The 22,500-nt window shown below is 38.1% G+C and overlaps 1 protein-coding gene across 1 annotated transcript in view; it reads left to right on the plus strand.

Annotated features, from left to right (window-relative positions):
• The window catches only part of LOC122794924 (probable ATP-dependent RNA helicase DDX60), a 3,096,781-nt gene that overhangs the window by 2,727,112 nt on the left and 347,169 nt on the right, over positions 1-22,500 (plus strand). The window lies entirely within an intron of this gene.

Raw genomic sequence — 22,500 nt, forward strand, 5'->3', positions numbered from 1 at the left:
GGACTATGATGTTTGCAGATGACATTGTGATCTGTAGTGAGAGTAGGGAACAGGTGGAGGAGACCCTGGAGAGATGGAGATATGCTCTGGAGAGAAGATGAATGAAGGTCAGCAGGACTAAAACAGAAGATATGTGTGTGAATGAGAGGGAGGATAGAAGAACGGTGAGGATGCAAGGAGTAGAGGTGGCGAAGGTGGATGAGTTTAAATACTTGGGGTCAGTAGTTCAGAGTAACGGTAAGTGTGGAAGAGAGGTGAAGAAGAGAGTACAGGCAGGATGGAGTGGGTGGAGAAGAGTGTCAGGAGTGATTTGTGACAGACGAGTACCTGTAAGAGTGAAAGGGAAGGTCTACAAGAGGGTAGTGAGACCAGCTATGTTATATGGGTTGGAGATAGTGGCTTTGACAAAAAGGCAGGAGTTTGAGCTGGATGTGGCAGAGTTAAAGATGTTAAGATTTGCACTGGGTGTGACGAGGGTGGACAGGATTAGGAATAAATATATTAGAGGGTCAGCCCTGGTTGGAAGATTTGGAGACAAAGCCAGAGAGGCACAATTACATTGATTTGGACATGTGCTGAGGATGGATGCTGAATATATTGGGAAAAAGATGCTAAGGATGAAGCTACCAGGTAACAGGAAAAGAGGAAGGCCTAAGATAAGGTTTATGGATGTGGTGAGAGAGGACATGCAGGTGGTTGATGTGACAGAGCAAGATGCAGAGGACAGGAAGAAATGGAAACAGGTGATCTACTGTGGTGACCCCTAACGGGAACAGGGGAACAGCCGAAAGAGGATATATATATATATATATATATATATATATATATATATATATATATATATGTGTGTGTGTGTGTGTGTGTGTGTGTGTAGATATATATATATATATATATATATATATATATATATATATATACATGAAATCTGTAATGATAGGGCAGTATTCATAATCTCAGCCTGTGCCTCACAGCAGGGTGGTGATAGTGAGGAAAAGAGTGCATTCATACAGCAGACAACAGGAATTGGTGTTGATAAAGGGTGACTTGAATGTACATATCAGGACAGACAGAACAGGATATGAGAACTGCCTTGGGTCCACATGGGTGGGACAACAGGAGTAAAGAAGTAGAAGCCATTCTAGAATTCTGTCTGGATGTATAATGGTCCCCATGGCTATCGAGTATACCCGTATAAGAAAAAAGTGCAGTGCTGGACATAATGTACCATACTAGCTAATGAAACACATAGTATTTCTTATAAAATAGAGTTGTACACGTCAATTATCCAGATTTGTACAGAATGTCCACATTTCCTCCTCTTATTTTTTGTCTGTTTCTCACAAGATTTGTAGTTTTCTGGCAAATCTTTGAGGATTGAGGTCACTAAAAATGGCAGATGTTTGAATTTCAGGCTTCTTATCCTTTAGAAAATGCATGCTGATGCAAACCTATTAACTTTCAAAGTTTGTAAGAGCAATATTTAAAATCAGTCCCAATTTTGCCCCCTCCAATACTTCCAATATTCCCTAGATTTGTTAAGCTAAGGGGTTGAGAGGTATGCACTGAGTGGCAATGAAAATGAAGCAAAGCATAACATAATGTGAAAAGAAACAGCATGCATTTGGGAGCATAGCTGCATAGTCTCAAGTATAGTTATTAATGGAATATGACATTGTCCAATCCCGGTATTAGAGATAAAAGATATATGGTGGTACCCTTGTGATTAACATCTCTTAAACAGAGTGAGGACTCCATAACACATGATCTCATAATAGCTGTTGTACTGAACATGATCTAGTAACAGATGAATTTTGAGCCAGCCATAATGGCAGATAGTATTATGGAATGGTGGTAATGTAGTATAGACTGACATTATATTATAGAGTAGGCTTCCAGTGTGTGCAATGTATCTTTAGTAATGAAAGTAACATAGGGTTGCCACCTGCCCCACGTTATGCATAATTGTCCCTATCTGGACAGTTGTGTCCAGTGAAAAAGATGTTACAAATGGCAAATATCCTGAGATTTTAGATCAAAAAATGTTTCATACGTTTTCTTTAATAGTTCATAGGTTCATAGATTCATACTAGGCTATCTGCCCTGGGGCAATTACAAGCCTAGCCCGATTTTGTTTGGCTTACACCACCCCTTGATTTGAGTATACTGTGCCCTTTTTAAGGTTTAGTTTACTGTGCCTCTGTCTAATAGTGACACGGAAGTAATCCCCGGGACAAACCTACGATCCCCCATCCACTCATCAAGATTCTTCTTGAAGAGATTCAGTGAGGTGCTCTGCCTAACATGAACTGGAATTCTATTCCAGAGCGAAGGGAGCCTCTGGGTTATGAATCTGTCCCTCCAGCAAGTTCTATTTATTTCTGTGCTGAGGTTCAAGTCCCTCGAGCATATGGCTCTAAGGGATTTAGATTTACTGAGGTGGAGCATGTCCATTAATTCTGGATTGGACATAGCTTTATATGTCAGGCATAGATCGCCTCGAAGTAGGCGGTATGCAACTGAGTAGAGCTGGAGTTTTTTTAACCGAGCAGCATATGGCATCTGCTTGAGTCCCTTGATCCCCTTGGTGAGGTACTTTTGGGGTCTTTCTAATTGCTGCAGGTGTCAGGTAAGGTACATCCCAAAAGGGGCATTATATTCTATGATAGGCCTGATGAGGGATGAATAAAGGGGCACGATTACCTCTCTTGATCTAGATGTGAATCCTTTCATGATGAGGTGGGCTATGTAGAAGGTCTTTCTAACCACTTTGGCAATGTGGTTGTCAAAGGAGAGATTGCTATCAACTTGGGTCCCCAGATCCCTAATTACTTTCTCTGTACTTAATGGGTTACCACCTATGTGGTAATTTGTGGGCACATTGTTTTTGCCAAAGGGTATGACTATACACTTTTTGGCATTTAGCTTTAGACCATGGCTCTGACACCAGTTATCCATCTCTGTGAGACCTTTTTGAAGGATGTTTGTGTCAGCTGGAGAGTCGATTATGGTGCCCAGTTTGCAGTCATCTGCGAACTTGGTGAGCCATAGTCCTCCCACGTTGGCCTGCACCTCGGAAAAGTATATACCGAACAAGAGCGGTCCCAGGACAGAATCTTGTGGGATGCCACTTGTGACCGGTTTCAAGTCTGACATGGCTCCAGCAACTCTCACTCTGTGGGTTCTGTCTTTGAGCCAGTTTGCGACCCATCTTGTGACATAGGGGTTTATATTTAAGCTGGATAGCTTATCTATGATGCCCGAGTGGGGTATTGTGTCAAATGCCTTTGCTAGGTCCAGATAGGCTGTGTGGACTACCTTCCCTTCATCTATGGCTTTGGTGACTGTTTCAAAGAAGTCAACCAGGTTCAACAGGCAGGATCTGCCCTCGACAAAGCCGAATTGGGTAGGATCTAGTGTCTGTAGGTCCCCAATGTCTTTGTTTATGAGCTCCATGATGATCCTCTCCATAGCCTTGCAGACTAGGCTAGTCAGGCTTATGGGGCGATAGTTTCCAGGGTCCGTAGAGGCTCCACCTTTGTGGAGTGGGACCACTGTTGCTGTACACCATTCTGTGGGCACATATCCTGTAGTGAGGCTGAGATTGTACAGCTGTTTTATTTGAGAGGTTAGTTCTTCTTGGAGTTCATGTAGGATGCAACTCGGGATGCCATCTGGTCCCATGGAAGCAGTGTTTTTTGCTTTGGAGAGGGCAGCCTTCACCTGAGCATCAGAGATGTTTGGGAGGCAGCCCTCTGCCGGGATAGATACTTGCTCTTTTGGGGGGGAGGGGGTGGAGAAGTTTGCACTGAACCTGTCTGCCAGGATATTGGCGATGTCTGTGGGTTCAGTGTATTTTTTGTCGTTTAGAATCAACTCACAAGTCTGGGAGTTGCATCCCAGGCTCCTAACATAACTGAAAAAAGCCTTATGATTGTCTTTAATGTCCTGTGCAATTTTTCTCTCGAAGCTGGCCTTGGAGGATTTTATGAGGGATCGTAATTTTTTGCTAGTACTGATCAGAGCTGCCTTCCCTATTAGGGATTTTGCTCTATCATGTAGTAGCATCCTCCTTCTGTTGTACAGTTTATTTATGGATGGGGTCCACCAGACTGGACGCCTGCCTTTGGATGATTGGGTCTTGGTTTTGTTTGGGATAGCATGATCCATGCATTCCTGGAGATGTCCGTAGAATGCGTTTATATAGGATTCTGCAGTTTGGGCCTTAGTTTCCACTGGCCCTGGGGTCTTGAAGGATTCCACTTCGGTTTTGAGAAGTGAGAAGTTCGCTTTTGAGAAGTTTTTCACTGTGGTTTTCTGGGTTGGGGGTGGGGTCGGGATATGGATATCCAGTTAAATTAATTTATGGTCTGATCTTACCAATGAGGGATATACTTCTGGTATGGAGCATAGAGTACCCAAGTTGGTAATGATCAGGTCTAGTATGTTATCCCCTCTTGTGGGAGTGGTGACTAGTTGTTCCATAGCATTTGAGTTTATAATTTCCAGGAACCTTTGGGCTAAGGTGCTGGGGCTTGATTGCATAAAACAATTATTGTGTATTTTTCACACCTAAATATTATATGGAACAACATAAAAATCCAATTCTACAAAATAAAAGCTTTTATTTTGGAAAATAAACTGAAGTCCAGTCCTTTGCACTAGTTGTAAATGTGAACCTCCAAAATCTTAGATTTCCTTTAAAACTCCCCACTTTTGGGCACTTGGAGAGATGACAACCCTATAGTAACACTGTGTAATTGTACAGGAGTAGTATATGAAGTCAGGCAACAGCACACACACACACACACACACACACACACACACACACACACACACACACACACACAAAAGGAAATGCTGTATTTATCTTGTGTTAATTCGCCACAGTGGACAGGGCATAAGAGAGCATCCATGGTGTCATGTAGAACTAATGGTTGTCAGATTGAGAATCAGGCATTGCAAACTGTTAGAATGATGTCTGTAGCCTACCCAGTATGATGACAAATGCCTACACAGTATCATTTCAAGTATATGTTTAATAGGTAACAGTGGAACCAGACCCCAGTGCAGTTGTAAGGTAGACACAAAAAGAAAAATGCTGAAGAATATATCATACAATGTAGTAACTCACCAAGATGCAGCATGTATACTAGAAAATGTACTTTACCAGTAGACAGAAGTCATCACAAAATAAAATATGAAATTAAAGGCATAGATGAGTGCATTTACCAATGTTTGAATTTTGCATCATTTATGCTTCCACAGAACTCTAAGCAGCCAGCTCATAAAATCAAAGCACTTATATTCAGAACTAAGCACATGTCAGACTAGAAAATAAAAGGAACAGAAGGCTATGTCTACCAGTGTTTGAATCTTGCATCACAGACATGCTTTTCTACAGAGCTGCCTGCAGGTCAGAAAGCCATTGCACATGGCCAGTATTCAGAGATCATACAACAAACATACAAAAGACTGTTTGTACTACTCTTGAAACTACTCTTGAAACTTGCATCATTCAGATGCTTTCTACAGAGCTAGTGGTAATTATGTCGTAAAATCATTGCACTTGGCTAGTATTCACAAATCAGCACAAAATAAAATATGAAATGAAAGGACCAGAAAACTCTTGTTTAATAATGTTTTAGCCTTGCATTACTCATTTGCTTTCCTGCAAGGTAGTAGCATGTTAGGTCATAAAATTCCTGAAAGGCTACTTTTCCCTGAGGTTAAAAAGTACAGGCAAAAACTAACGGATGACTCATTGTGAGTTGTTTTGAGTGCGTCTGCATTCTGAGATGGAATCTGGTTAACACCTAAGAAACTTCCTGTAGGCACACATTCTCCCACACCCACAACAAAAGCTGTGACACTCTTAGAAAGCCAGACTGAAAATATAAAAAAAGACCAGAATCAAACAAAAAAAATCCCTGGGACTGACCCTTTAACTGTGTAGCTTTGAAATATCCTTTCAAATAAGATAATCCTAAACCACCTTGTTCTACTGGAAGGAGCAACTTATCCCACTTGACCTTTGTCTCCAGATTCCTTTAACCATACCTCTCAACCTGGAAACATCAAAAATCTGGACAAGGGCCATGAAAAATAGGTACAAATCTGTACACTGATTAACATCTAATTTGCGTACATAATTACGTAACCACACCCACTCCAATGGAATTGTGGGATACCAACTTTCGAACACAAACTGAAGAACAGACAACCAAAATATGGCACCAGAGTCCCCCTGCAGCCATTCCAATGTCCTGTTACCTGGCTATTTTGCCCCATTTACCATAAACACTAATGTGTGCATATTGCTTTACTTCTACAATGCTTATTTGGATTTTATTTTGAGGCACATCAATGCACAAACACTAACAGCCATCTGATAAACAAAGCAACACTGTCTCACAATGAAAATAGACTTTGCATTAAAACTTCTCTGCCCTTGAAACTCACATTCATTGAAACAGCATTGAAACCTGCACCACATCCAAAAAAATGCATCTGTCCAGTGGTGGATAAAGATTACCGTTGGGCTGTTTTCAAATCATTGGCCCCTTGTACACAAAACAAGAAACATACATGTATGTATTCTTTTCTTTGATACACCTGACTTTATTAAGTTATATTCCTTGTATAAAACAGCACACTTGTTAGACAGACCACATTTTAAATTTATTGTTTGAATGAACATTTTTCCAGTAGGCTGTACTGTAGGCAATGAAAGAAAATCATGAACCAATAACTACAAAACTGCCCAATTCAGAACATTTCTATCATAAAAGTCTACTTCCACACCCAAACTATAAACAGAATGACAGTAGTGTAAGCCACTTCTTGCACAGCTTCTTGCACTTATTTTCAATTTTAGTTTTTTTTCAGGGGGGGGGCAAAAGATCAAAAACCAGGGACACATTTTAAACATTGCTTGTATAATTCTGGAAAGTTGCTAGAATAAAATGTTGTGTTATCATCATGCATGTTACTGGCAAGTCTTGAACCCAGAACACTATACACTACAGTCAGTGCAACATACCACTATGCTAAATTAGCAGTTTAAACAATAGGAAGACTCAGATAATAATGAGGGAACAGTAAATACAACTGACTAAGTCCTCACGCACCATAAAACCTGGACAAACAACAAAGCCAATAATGGGGGAATACAAATTCTGTTGTCACCATAGCTCAACTCTTAGCACAAAAAAATGTGGCAAAGCTGAGAAATGGTGGTGGCTAGGGACTTTAGGCTCTTTTTACCCTGTACCAATGGTATAGGGTTTGAGCCTAAATACCTCTAGCCGCCAAGTGTATTATATTGGGGCATTTTCACACAGGCACACACACACATGCACACACACACACCTCCAAGACTGCCATGCCATTGAGGAAAAGGGAATATTCTAAGAAATAGTAATCTTGGACTTGCTGTATATAAATCTGCATTTTCATTCATAAAACCTTCACATTCCATGTCTGAGCATTTCAAATATTTATCACATTTTACTAGGTTGGTTGTAACACAGTGGCACAGAGCTAACTCAGGCTTAATTATCCTAAATGTAGTTTCTATCACACTTGACAGGAACTACATTATATAAAGCATACCTTTCAGCTTTCATATTGCTGACAGTAGCACTTTCAGTGTTTGTGGCATAGAACATAGCAGGTTAGCCATTACCACTACTTATAACAAATTAAAACATTACTTCCTGCTTTTTTGTATCACAAATGTTATATGTCTTACTACATTGTTAGCCTTAGAAGCAGACAAATCAGTTTTAAATAATGTAACATGAACTAATGAGAGTTATACTAAAGATACTGACTAAAGATTAGACTTCTTGTGATCAAGGTGCATTTCCCATTTTCTTATTACTAGGTAAAGCTCTTTTATACCTCTGTACTTCAAAACATTCCAACATTTTTTGCTTTACTGTTTATATCTAATACAGATTTTAAAAGTATATTTTAAATCATGCACATGAAATGCATCTCAGAGTTTACTAGGCTTTCCACATTAAAACTCCAGTTATAAAATATTGGTTGCACTTCCGGAGAATATCAGCCCAAACCACACTCTTCACAGATAGCAAAATCCTAGTTTTGGCAGCTCAGGTGATTGTAAAAAATCCCACACCACTTATCTAAAAAAGAATGTCAACTTTCCCCATGTTCTCTGACTAAATCTCCTTAGTTAGTATGAGGGCCATCTCAGGTCAATCCTGAAAAAGAGGTTGTTGCCCTAGTGGGACTAACCCAGCTAACAAAATTATAACATAAATAAATAATACATTAGTCACAAGTAGTAACAGTCTCAATTCTGAGCTACATATTTAAGGATAAAGAAAATATAATTAGGGAAAATGACCCAAATTATGGACACTTTTTAAATTATGGTACTGCTAGCTTAGAACGTCTGAAAACATTTTCTAATTTTAGGACAGATGGAGCAAAAATTGAGAACAGTGTAGGAGCATTCCTGCAAAATCTCACCAATTGAGAGGAATAGCATTTATTACCTAAGTCCATACGGCAGCAGATTAAACACAAATGGCAGCAAAGCAAAGCCACAAAGCAGCTCGAGCAGGCAACAGATTTAACCATTTGGCAGCATAGTCCCAGCAAGTCCCTTCCTCTCACAGGCAGCAGATTAAAAATGAATGGGAGGAAATCAGCTTGATTTAAGTCCCTCTTGCAAGCGTTTCTGTCCAAAACGGCGGCAAAGCAGCTTTTATTTCAGCAGCAGCAACTGCTCACAGCTAGCCAGAAATGATAAAGTGAGCTCAAGGAGCTCAATTCCGACTGGCTGGTAGTGCTGACGGAGCTGACGTCATCGCGCACGTGATGACGTCAGCTCCGACAGCGCGAAAATTAAAAAAAATAAAAAAAACAAAAGCAAAGAAATCGAAAATGAAGGGGTACCACTCGGGAATCGTGGCACCCCTTCATTTGGACCCCAAAAACTTGGTAAAAAACAAGTAATTTGGGACGGTTGGGAGGTCTGCCTTTAACACTTTGTTAATTATCCTGGTCAACAAATGTAAATAAATAAATGAATAAATTATTGTCCATAGCTTCTCATGTGGCCAAAAATATGCCTGTCTGGAATATAAAACGAAAGGGACTAAAAACATTTTCCTTGCTTGTATCTTGCTATCCATATCTATAAACAAGTTTCTGTTTTTGTATAATCTTGTGTTTATTCTCTTCCCATATATCCTTAGCTGCCATAACAGAATACTTTTTAATCAATGCTCCTAAATACCTCAGTCCCTCATATATCCTCCTAATGAAACTTATTATTATATCAGGGACTGCAAATGCTTTCATTGACCTACGCATAAAATCCCAGCATACTCTGCCGAATGATTTCTCTGCATCAAGATCCACCAACAACAGAGGCATTTTCTTGCATTCTGTCTCCGTCTGGGTCATCATTGTTCTATTAATGTTGTCATATATTTGCCTGCCTTCCACAAAACCACACTGGTCCATATCTATCGATTTTGGCATTACCTTTGCCATTCCCTTAGCCGTTATATACTTAAATCCTTTATAATTATGGTTTAAAATTGAAATAGTCCTATATGAAGCTGGATCAGATGGATCTTTAGAGTCTTTAAATATTACAGACACCACAGCTTTCTTCCAGGATGTTTGTGCTTCCCATCTTTATAAAATACTGTTAAACAAAGTCTTCCAGATCTGTATCACTTTCTTCCCTCCTAATTTCCAAACTTTCAAAGGAATACCATCTATCCATGGAAACTTTCCTGCAGACTGATGATACATCACCATTTTTATCTCATCTCCTCCAGTCTTAACTGTTAATTGTTGAGCCTCATCTACCTCTAACTTTAGCATACTTAAGTCTTCCATAAATATTTCCATTTGTGGTGTTTCTTAATTTCCACATTTCTCTGCTTTATATAGATTTTCATAAAAAAATGAAATATCTCTTTTACCTCTACAGGATCTCTGGTTGTTTTCCTTGTTACAGGCTCCTAATTTTTTCAATAATCTTTTCTGTTTTCATTGTACTAAACGTTTTTTTTGTGCTTTGGAGTTATAAAAAAAATTGATTCAAAGCAATCTTTCCAAACTCATGCATATTATCTAGATACTCCCTTATTTTCTCTTTAGCATTCTGTAGTTGCACCTTTTCTTGTTCTGTATAATTCTCCTTATTCTGCAATACACTAACATTTGTTAACCCCTCTAAATAATTCCTGTTACTTCTTAATCATATCTATTTTTCTTTTATTTCTATCCAGTTGTAAACTCCTTTTTTATTTTATCCCACTCACTAACTATAACTTCCTTAGTAGTTTCTATTTTCTCAACCCTTGAATAATTTTCACTACTCATTCCATAAATTCCTCTTTTTTAGTAGGTAGTTGGGGAAGCACCAGTGTCTCATTTTTACTTAATTACTCTGCATTTTTGTCTTAGTTTTGTATTTGTGCATGATCTGAAATACTTATTGGATGTGTGCTGAAGCTTTCAATTAAATGCACATGTTTCTGTGAAATATAATTTCTGTCTAGTCTAGCCCAATTATTGTACGTTGGGGAATAATGTGTAAATTCTCTGAGTTTCTTCTTCCAAATTCATGTCTACTATACAAAATAGTTTCATTAATTTATACAGAAATCTATCCCTATGTTATATTTTCCCTTCTAGGTCCCCAGATACATCCCTACTGTTGCAAATCAAGTTCCAGTCCCCACCTATAAGTAATATTCCCTCCTGAAAGCTGATTATTTCTCAAAACAAATTCTTAAGCTCCATAATAGCAGTTTTAGGTGGAGTATAAATTCATGCCAGAGTAGTCCTCCTTACTACCACAAATCTACCATTATTATTTTTCCCTTTTCTATCACTATTGGAACTCCTCCAGCAATTGAGTAAGTACACTCCATTTCCTTTGTCCCTGATACTGTGCTGAATCTCTAACCTGAAATCCTTTCTTTATCAAATTCACATGCTCACTTCTTTCCAAATGTATCTCCTGTAGCAATGCTATTTGCACTGTGCATTTCTTAATATGATTCTGTCTCTTAATTTTTTTAATATATCTGTGAGGCCATTCATTTTCAAAAATAATTTGGATAGTGTAAACATTATGGTAAGAAGTTATTATTCCCACCTGTTATGTATGACAGCTTTTTAAATGTCTGTTTCCAGCTTTTGTGTTACATGCACCTACTGATATCTGGCAAGTTGATCTTTAATTCATTTGTTTATTGTCATCTCCATTTGCACCTATGTCACACTTTGCAAGACTTTTAGTTTTACTGAAAACTCTCAAATAAAATACACCCCCATAACCTATTAACTTAAAACAAACACACAACATATGTACATACTCATATAATGATGTTTAACCCTCCTAATTGGAACAATAGTCCAAAATCGATAGCTACATCCACAGGAATTACATAACCTAAAATTAAGGTTATCCATGCTAAGGTGCATTTTAACAGTTTGTGCTCCCACTTACACTTTCTTTATTCCTCTTGCAGATGTGAAAATCAGATTATATGCTTTCAGAAAACATTATCTTTTAGCGTCAAAAAGTTCACAGGCTATCTTTAAGTAAAATTAAATTATGCACTGTTTTGATAAATGCATTGAAGTATTTAGGCACAGGAAAGCTGCTATCTTTTATATCCAAAAACTCTTGAGATTTATTTGCCTATACCTATAATCAGCTTATCTCCATGGAAACGTAAGAACAGAATGTACAGCTGCCCTCAGCTGTGGACTTCTTAACTCACACTGAATGTTTCATTACATTAATAGTGTTCTCTTATTTTTAAAGCCCATAGTCTTATAAAAACTTGTTATTAGATTAAGCCAACAGCATTAATGCAGATATTCATCTATGCAAAAATAAGAAAAAACATTTCATCTCTAGATATATTATAATCAATGCACTTTTACACACCATCTACACCCCAGCATCTCAAGATTACAGCATATTAACTTAAACGTGCTTTGGTCCAGCTTTTCTTCTCGTTTTACATTGTTATACCTACATTTCTTAAAACTAAAAAAGAAAAAAGTACTTGTTAACTTTAGTGTCTTTATCACATAGAACAGTCACTAAAAATGTTTTACTCTGTAACATGCAATTTAAGTCATGGAATGTTTTATGCAAATGATAAGAACAAAAATGGCTTTACTTCCAGTTACCCCCCCCCCCCCATTTTTCCCTTTTAGTGCCCTTTCAAACATGAATGACATGAAGTGGGGTATGTCTTTCAGTACCCTCATGAGTTTAACAAAGTCAACAAAAGTCCAATCTTTCTTAGGCACATTTTCTTGTAAAGTCATACTTGACAAACATGAGTGATGCTTTATAGTCTCGTGTTTATTCACTAATTTCAGTGTTGCTGGTCTTTTTCTTGTTCATCTCTGTCTCCCAACCTGAGACTGTGGTTCAAGGCCAAGGAAATCTGATTCTTGTCAATTCTTGTTTTTTTTTGTCTCTCAACTATTTTCCAGTATAACACTATAAAAAGTTCCACTGGCAACGTCTCTGTATAAGCTTTATTTTTATTGTCAGAAGAATGAGAAGCCGAGTCCACTTCCATTTGATGGCTCACTATTTATTGGACAAATGTTTATTTTTCCTCCTTATCCTGTTCTGCATCAAAAATGAATTTGATCATCCAGGATGGAATATTCTGAAGACTGACAGATAAGCAGCTTGAATCTCACACTTGCCTCGCGACATTCCCTGATTGCTGGGATAAAGTTGCTTATCTTCTGTCTGTTGTATAGTGAATAGCCATTTTCCACAAACACTCTACTGTCTCCAATTTTTAATACTTTGTCCTTCTTCCACAGTTTTTTTAGGATCAACTCTTTGTGCTGCTATAATTGCATTCTTACTAAAGGAGGTATTTGTTGCTTTCTCATGGCCAGGTTTGGAGAATACATTAGATGTGCCCTTTCGATTAACAAATCCTGCTATAGAATATCAGGCTAGTTACTTATTTGTGTTTTCATAAAATAAATGCTGTCTGCTCCTTCCAGTTTCCTTTCATAAAAATTAATGCTGTCTACTCCTTCCAGTTTCTCTAGTGCAGCAGAAGATCTCAGAGATTTTCTCTGTGTGCCATGTCCTGTAACTCTACCATTTTTGAAACAGCTGTTTTTGAGCATTTTCATGCACAGCCAGCTTTTTCTTCATTTTGACCTCTGATGTTTGCAGTTATCAGCTCATCTGAATAACTGATTAAAGCTTCTTCCATTTTTCCAGAAGTTTGTTATTAGAATTTATATACTCTTACAAAGCTTCATTTATTTTAATCAGCTCTGAGCTCACTTGATTAATTTTTTCTTCTAAATTACTGGAAGCCATCCCTTGTATCAGAACTGGAGCTTGCACTGTTTTTTGCTGAGCAGCTGTAGGATTCTTCCCAGTCAGCCTTTTATCTTCACCTTTTCTAGTTGATTGTCTTTCAGTCCCTCTACATTTCTTCTTTGCAGGCATCGAGACAGTGTACTTACTAGCTAGTAACTGAATTTAACTGGAAAAATTACTAGCCCTTATCTCTCAGTTTTTTTTCACACAGGGAGAGCTGATTGTACAGCAATTGTGAAAGTCCTGCATCTACCACTTTTGTGTTTTTCCTCTCTTTTATCAATATTGGGGCCCCCTAGCTATTAGTATTATTACTTCCCTTTTCCTTTACTTCTGATATTCTGATGAATTTCTATCCTGAAATCCCTTCTTTGTCAAACTTACATGGTAATTTTTTCCAAATGCATTTCCTGCAGCACTGCTATTTGCACTGTATATTTCTTAATATAATTCAGTAGCCTTTCCTGTTTGTCTGTACCTCTAAGGCCTTTTACATTCCACGATAATATAGATAGTGTAGCCATTATGATAAAAATCTATTGTTTCCCCCTAATGTACATGATAGCTTCAGTGCCATTTTGAGAGTGCAGCCAGAGAATGAGCATGTATGAAAGAAATAGTCAGTCTGTTTATAAGTTTATCTAAGTTAAAGTTATTTGCCTCAGTCCTGATGTGTTTGTACAAAATAAAGCTGCTTGAACAAAACCCACGCATGGTCATCTGCTTCATCCTGACAAGACGAACGCCAATCTACAAAAATTAAGTTTAACCTTCCAGATAGGAAAAATTGTCCTAAATTGACAGCTGCACTCACAGGCATTACCTAACCTTAAATTAAGGTTAGCCATACTAAGACACGTGTTACAGCCTGTGATCCAACTTACACTGACTGATGTCTGTCCTGTCCATATCTCTGTTCCCCTCCCAGATGTGAAAAACAGGTTTTATGCTTTCAGATAACATTAACTTTTAGCCATAAGGAAAAAAACACACTGGCTATCTTTAAATAAAACTAAATTGTATACTATTCTATTAAATGCATTAAAGTATTCAGGCTGCTATGGAGGCTATCTTTTATTCACCTGCCATGATTTCCAACTTTATTTTTCATTGAACTGCTTACCACTTTACCTTTAAATTTTGCATTTCCTTCAGCAAAGTATGCTCAGAACTCTCAAGATTATTTGCATCTGCTGACAGCTCATCGCCATGTAAAATAAGTAAGTAATCAGGAAAAAAACAGCTGTCATCTCTGCAGATGCATAAAGGAATCTTTGTAAATTTCACTCTGAACACAATATGCAACTACCTTCAGCTGCAGACTTCTTGATTTCCATTGAAAACATTGGGGAAAAAACAAGCTAATATCATTGCAGATGCCAGGAACTTAGCGTTTTTCCATTGCTTTCATCATTTGCCCTATTTTTCAAGCCTACTCGTGTACATAAAAACAATTGTTTATAGCTTAAACCAAGGACATTATTCTACATTTCCTCCCTTGTAAACATAAGAGCAGTTATCTTAATTCTACATATAGTACAATCAGTGCAGTTTTATAGCCTACCCCCACCCCAGCAGCATACGATGACATCATAGTAATGTAATCTTGCTTCTGTCCAGCCTTTCTTCTCCTGTTATACTGTAAAGCCTATATTTCTTACAACTAAAAAAAATACTTGTTTAATTTAATATCCTTACATATGACGGTTACTGAAAAGACTCACCCAATGTAAAATACCCCAATACATTCTATACAAAACTGCTTTACAATATAAGATGCAGTTTATGTCATGAAATGTTTTATACAAATGCTAATAAGAACAAAAATTGTTTAACTTAGTTATTTTTTCCTTTTAGTGTCCTTCTAAACAGTGATAATATAAAGTGGGGTATATGCTTTACAGTCCACTCACAAGTTTAACAAAGTCAGCATAAGTCCAGTTTTTCTCAGCCTCTTGCAAAGTCATATTTCACAGATATGATGGTACTTTGCAGTCTCCCATTTATTCACTACTTTCAGTGTTAGTGGTTTTCATCCCCAAATGCTAAACTGTAGTTTAAATCCAATGTACTCTTGAATCTTCTTCTCAATTCCTCTGCTTCTTTTCCATCTCTGTAACATTTTCCCTTGGAACACTAGAAAAGGTTTCATTAGCAAAGTCTAAGGGTTTTATTGTCAAATGAATGAGAAGCACTTCTGCTTGCTGGCTCACTTTCCATTGGATAGACTTTTGTTCTGCATACAAAAATGTCTTTGATCCTCCAAGAAAAAAATATTCTGAAAAGAGATGGTTACAGCAGCTTAACAGATTTGTCAGGATCAATTCTTTCTGGTGGTATGATTGCATCTTTACTAATGTAGGTATTGGCTGTTTTCTTATAGCCAGGTTTGGAGCAAATGCTCAATGTGTCCTTTCAGTTAACAAATCTTGCTGCGGAATACCAATCCAACTGCTTATTTGTGCTTTCATAAAATTAATACAGTCTTTTCTTTCCAGTTTCTCTGGTACAACAGCTCTTCTTGAGAAGCATCATACTCAGCCAGCCTTTTCTTCATTTCATTTTGACCTCTAATTTTTGCAGTTTTATCATTTTATCTGAATAGCTGTTTAAAACTTCTTCCATTTTTCAGTCTTTTATCTGAGTTGATAGACTCCTTCATTGTTTCATTTATTTTAATCAACTCTTGAGTATATTTGCTTTAATTTTCCCCCAAATTATTTGAAGCCATCTCTTATACCAAAGCTAAAACTTGAACATTTTGCTGAACACCTGCAGAATTCTTCTGAGACAGTGTTTTCTCTTTACCTTTTCTGGTTGTTTTACTTTCTGGTTCTCTAAATTTCCTCTTTGCTGATATACAGGTAGCGTACCTACTAGCCAGTAACTGAATTTTACTCTAAATTATAATTTCACTGGCTGTTATTTATCGTTTTCTACTTTCACACTGGGAGAGCTGGAATTAAGCTATAGAACAGTGTGTTGCCATCTTGGAAATGCTAATTTATGGCCTGAAAAAATGTACCTATTATACCAGTATCATCCATTGAGCTGGATCTTTTCTGTAGGGCAGTGACCAGATTACTTTACTGCATCAGCTTTTGCACCATAAGATGCACATTGTGCTAGACCCCTACTAGCACCCTATAACAACCTCACCCCACTCCAGAGCATGCCTTTCCATTTCCTACAAGCCAGTAGCATTGTGGAAGCTTTTTAGTGGCAGTGGCCCAGCTTCTTGAATTTCAGCCTACAGCCAAGCTGGATTAAAAGTTATCTAAATTTGTTATTGTATATACTTTCCCTTTAACTGTATTAAAAATTGTTTCATTATTTTATTGTTATTCTATTATTTTATTCTAATCATTGATCTTTATATGTGTTGGGTAGACAAGAAGTGGAGACATCCAAAGAGGAAATATATATATATATATATATATATATATATATATATATATATATATATATATATAAAAACCAAAATATTTCTTCTTAAATTTTAAATTTTGATTGATAAAGCATATTGTTTGGCTTTTAACCTCCTTGGTATGCAATCTGTTAAACTTTACCAATGATGTTTCCCTCTACCAGCCATTAAAGGTCTATAACCATTTCTCAAAACATTTGGTCTTGTATTTTTCTGAGTAGAGTTTATATTTGAGTGGTCCCTTATTTTGTTGCCATGAATTTCCACCTACTGGCTTAAGTATATTATGGCCACAGTACATCAATGGTCATAATCAGAAAGAGGAAATGAGCTAGTCTGTTCTGGGGTATTAAATATGATAGTTGATGATACCCTTTTAAGCATTTTTGTCAAAACCATTCATCATTTTAGTGAACTGCAGTTTTGCTTAGTGATTTTCAGTTTTTGGCTTTTTTTTTTTTTGTCAATAGGCATTCCTCATTTTTTATTTTTTGTTGTGTGTGTGTGTGTGTGTGTGTGTGTATGTCTGTGGGGTTTAATTAATTCTCATTATCAGTAAGTGTTATAGTTGATATTGTCTGTCTCTAGATCTAGTTCTGTTCTTCCAGATCATATCTTACTCAAACAGATGACATGAATTAGCTGACAGTCAGTGATACAGTCCTTTAAACTCCTTTGCATATGACGCAGATGTTTTTCATTCTTTATGTATTAGCTTTCCTGCTTAGCAGGTGGCTAGTTATTAAGTACATACAAAGAAAATTAGAAACATTTTAGTAGAGCAAGATCTTCAAAAATTCTAGCACGCTAACTTTTATTTGAGATGCACCATATGACAGTGGAATCCCAGGCTAGTCTGTCTGAAGTACTCGCATAATATGAACTGGACTTCTGCTTTGGACATATTAAAATGTTTGCTTACTATACCAGTTTTTATATTAGGTCAAGAATTGCTTGCTTTGTCCTTTTAACAAAGGAATGTGTTAATAAAGCCAATTATGGAAAGCTGTGCAAGGTTGCTAAAACTAGGTATGTAACACATCTGGGTACCTTGACACTTTTTAGTTGGTATTTAATGTCTTGTAAATTATTCCTCATGCTATATTCCCTAAAATGACACACAGTGTACATAGAACCATGTTCATTTTATGACTGTACTGGAGTGTTGTGTTGTTGGAGTCATTATTACATTTCTACATACAGTAAAACTGTTCAGAGATCTACACTCAACTACCTTTTATCATTAGAACTTCTGAGGAAAAAGCTCCATCTAGTGTCTGGTAGAGAGCCATATGCAAGGATAATGAAAATATAATGATTTAAATTTCTGAATAAAGAAATAAATAATAAATAGTACTCTGCTTCAATTACAGAAATTTGTTACACATTCCCAGATATTTAGAAAGCAATTTTATATGCTGGCAATGTTGTAAATTGTAAAGACAGAGACAAAATCTCAAGAGCTGTCATATAAATCCCAAGAAATATCTGACATTCTCTCTGAGCAAGAGAACTGTATTTATATACATCCACCTATTTTTCATACAAGCTAAGATGTCCCACGAGTATCATCATCATTATCAACACCCTTTTTTCCATTTTCTATATGGAGTCAGGGTGTAGTGTTAACTTTCGCCATCTCTCTCTATTCAGTGCCACTCTCCTGCCTTCTTTGACACTCATGCCTGGCTGATGCAGGTTTTCTCTCACACAATCCATCCACCTCTTTGCTGGATGCCCACATTTCCTCTTGCCTTCTTCCTGTGTCTCCCAAATCTTTTTCACCAGATTGTCTTCTGTTTTTCTGCACATGTGCCTGAACCACCTTAATCTGCTCGCTTTGACCTTTTCTGCAATTGGAGCTACTTTGGCTTCTGCTCTTATATCCTCATTTCTACATCTGTCCCACAGTGTACATCCTACCACCCATCTCAGGCAGTTCATGTCCATCACCTCTAGATTCCTCAACTGCTCTGCCGTTACTGTTTTGTACACCTTCATTTCAGCTTCTTTGGCATTTTTCTGCCATACACTATCATGACATTCTGTGCCAGCTGGCTGTAGCCCCTCTGATTTTAGCTTTAACCTCCTCATTCAGACTTCCCTTCTCCTTAACAACCCCTACCAGATACTTGAAGCTGTTCATCTGTTCTTTATTTTCCCTTCTACCTCAGTTCTCAGCATCTTCAGATTTCCCTCATTTTCTGCCATTATAACAGTCTTATCTGTACTCAAGTTTCATCCCATGTGACTTCCATTTTGCATTCCATTTCCCTATCCTTTGAAGTTTTTTGCTCAGAGTCTGCCTGTAATGCCACATCATCTGCAGACAGCAACTTTGTTGATCTGTTCCCTTCGAGACCTCTTTGCTAACGTAGTCCATCAGCAGTATGAACAGCAGTGGGTTCAGAATTGAACTCTGATGCACATCCATTCACACTGGGAAGCCCTCTGTGAGATTGAATGCTGCTCATACTTGAGTCATTGAGTTTATACATTGCTTGCACTAATTCTACCAATGCTTCTGAGACTTTGAACTGCATGACTGCCCAAATCATCCTTCTTGGGTCCTTGTCATATGCCTTCGCCAAGTCTAGGAATGCCCAGTTTGAACTCTTTCCTCATCTCTAGCTTCTTCTTCTCAAATATCTGTCTCACTGTAAACATTGGTTCTGCTGCATCCTGATCTGAATCCAAACTGTTCATCTCCCATCTTACTTTCTACTGCTGTGTGTATTTGTTTATCAGTCACTCTCTCCAGAGTTTTCAGGCAGTGTAACAGGAGTTTGAAACTTCTGTACTGTCCTCAGTTGTGGATGCCCCTGTTTTTTTCTAATACACTGGCATGGATGTTTATTCTCCAGTCATCTGATATATACCTTTCTCTCCACACTGTTAGGAGTACCCGCAGGAACCATTTCTCTCCTGTCACACCCAGGATCTTTATTGTATCTGCCGTGATCTCATCTGAGGCTGTTGTTTTCCCTGACTTCAGCTGTGATCTCATCTGAGCCTGCTGCTTTCCTTGACTTCATTTTCCTTAGTGTTGTTCTTACTTCTTCTATGGTGGGCTCTTTCTGTTCTCTCATCATAGGATGTGTCTGGGGCAATACAGCTTCTGTGGGGTTTTCTTTGCTCAGAAGCTGCTGGAAGTACTTCTTCTATCTGTCTTTGATGTCCTGTGGGCTTGTGAGCAGGTTGTTGCTGGCATCCCTTATGAGGGTGTCTGACTATCTTCTTTATCTTTTTGCTATTGCCTTGCAACCTAATATACATTTATTTGTGTCATCTACTGAGTCACTTTCCCAAAGTTGGTAGAGCGCCTCTGATGCCTTGTTCGTTCCTATTGCAACTCCTTTCTTAGCATCTTTGTTAGCTAGCCAGTATTCTTTCCTAGCTGGTCCATCTTTTCTATCTCTCACTTTTTCATGCATTCCTTCTTTCTTTTGATGACTTCCTGGACTTCTGCATTCCACCACCAGCTTTTCTTATTTACCTTATTTCTTCATGTGGGAGTCTTCATCTACCACATACCTCTCAACTGTCCAAATTTTCGCAGAAAGTCCAGATATTTTACCTCATTTTTTTTCTTTGGTCTGTTCTTAATAAAAATTGTGGCTTTTTTTGGCAAATCACTGAGGACTGGAATCACTAAATAATAACAGATATTTGACTTTTCAGACTTTTTATCCTTCAGGAAATGCCCACTAATGCAAACCGTTATTCTATCAACTTTCTAAGTCTTCTAGGTTTATAAGAGCAGCGTTTAAAGTATGTCCCTGATTTGGGGCCTTTGCTCCCTGAATATTTTTGTCTATGACCAGATTTCTTGTACTAAGAGTTTGAGTGATATTATCTACAGCACCCTCCTTACTTAAATAGTTTGCACAACTGTGGAGAAACAGTGAATGCTGCTTTCCTTACTACACACATATCTGTTCCATAGTCCTCACACATGCTGCTTTCAGGCACTCCCATTCTTCTTCAACTCCACTTATTTCCTCTTCTTCTTGAAGTGTTAGAGCTCTGAATAATTCTTTGAGCTGTTGTGCTTTCTCTCCAGTCAACTTCCAGGTCTTTAGCCTGGTTTCTGTAGACTTTAAAGCCTTTTCTGACCACTGCCTGCAGCAGATTGTGGCAACCAGTGGTTTATGCTGTAGGCCAACTATTTCACTGGGGATGACTTTGCAATCTGATTCTACCCCAGTGCCCTTTTCTTACTAGGAGGAGGTCTACCTGATTTGCATGTTAGCCACTATTGTGCGTGATCTTATGATTGTCTCTCTTTCTGAAACATGTTTGTTACTATCAAGCCATTTCTCAGACAGAAGTCTAGAAAGGCCTTTCCTTCTTTATTCCTGTTGCCCCACCTAGGGGACCTAGGCTATTTGCAGCATAGGTTCATAGATTAGTATTAGGCTAACTGCCCTTGTAAGCCATTTTAAGCCTAGCCAATTATTCCAAAATGCTTATTTTCCCTTCCATGTATTCAAACCCTGCACCTACTGGTCATGAGGCCATACCTCTACCCATCTAGCTGCAAGGACATATAAATAAACACCTCTGTCATGTTTCAAACCTGAGCCTATCACACCTACAGCACATTGTATTAACCCGCCATGCTATGCAGATCTTAAATAATCACCGCTAACATGTTTTGAACCCAGGACCCTGTCACCTACAACCTACTGCATTAACCCACTACCCCACACACATCTTAATCAGTCCTTATATCCTGTTCTGTCTGTCTTAATTTGTGCATTCAAGTCATCCATTATCAGCAGCAATGTATGGTGTCCTGTTTTATATAGTAGGTCCTGAAACTCCTGTCTGAATTCAGTCTTTTCCTCAGTATTACAACCATGCTGTGGGGAATAGGCTGAGATTATTAATACTGCCATATCTTTAGGTTAGAGTCTGATTGCCAATAGTTTGTCACTAGTTCTGAATACGTCCCTCAGTGTCTTCTGAATCCTATCCCTCACCACAATTCCCACACAATTTCTAGCCTGTCCTCCTCTTGAATAATAGACTCTGGATCCCAAGTCAAATGGCTTTGCTGCACTGACCTTACATCTTGTCTCCTGGATACATAGGATGTGAAGCCTCCTTACCATCACGTCATCTACTTCCAATCTCTATCCTGTAAGTGAGCCTACATTGAGTATGGCAATTCATTGTTCAGCTTTCGCAGGTTGATTGATTTTTATGCTCAACTTTCACTCTACAGAGCTATCCCAGGTAACCCAAGCTGGGTAACTGGACACTGTCAAGCCAGTATGCTGATTTGACAACATTCGTCAATACAATCAAATCACCTAAAGCAGTATTTTACACTGTTGAATGATTAGCCTTGCCGTGCAGTCTGTGATTCATGTTCCTCTATCTTGAGGATACTGTGCACCACAGTAGATGCCCAAATCAGTTGGTTTGTACAACTGTTTCCTATATAGGGCACCATGCAGCGTATGTGTTGCTGCCTACAGCTCTGTTCTTGTGTGAGTTTGAGATGGAAAATATTCAGCATGTTTTTCAGAGGTGGGGTAACCACACAGAGACACAGGGAGAGCATGCAAACAGAAGTTGACCAGAGGTTAGGATCGAACCTTATACCTTGTGCATAGAAGGCGAAAGACCTAACAATTATGGTTACTGGAAGCCACTCCCAAGAGTATCAATACTTGGTTAAGTG

The sequence above is a fragment of the Protopterus annectens genome, chromosome 2.part1, assembly GCF_019279795.1.
Source record: "Protopterus annectens isolate FY-2018-M chromosome 2.part1, PAN1.0, whole genome shotgun sequence".
NCBI classification, from domain to species: domain Eukaryota; kingdom Metazoa; phylum Chordata; order Ceratodontiformes; family Protopteridae; genus Protopterus; species Protopterus annectens.